The following is a 207-nucleotide window of genomic DNA, read 5'->3' as shown; positions in this document are numbered from 1 at the left end:
CGAGTACTGTTATTACTGCTATTCCAGTTCTCGTCTTTCCTTGCTTTGACTCCTACTTCTTCGTCTGGTTTCGCTTTACTCTCCCGCTTGGGTGGAAGGCGATGGGAAAGTAAATTTGCTTTGGGAAACGTGACTTCGATATGTTCTCAGGATTGTGTGGGTGATCCCTTCTCTCACTTTATGTATGCATTTCTCTTTTATCAAGTT

This window comes from Penaeus monodon, chromosome 30 (assembly GCF_015228065.2).
Source record: "Penaeus monodon isolate SGIC_2016 chromosome 30, NSTDA_Pmon_1, whole genome shotgun sequence".
Taxonomy (NCBI): Eukaryota; Metazoa; Arthropoda; class Malacostraca; order Decapoda; family Penaeidae; genus Penaeus; species Penaeus monodon.
Note: the sequence above shows the minus strand (reverse complement) of the source record.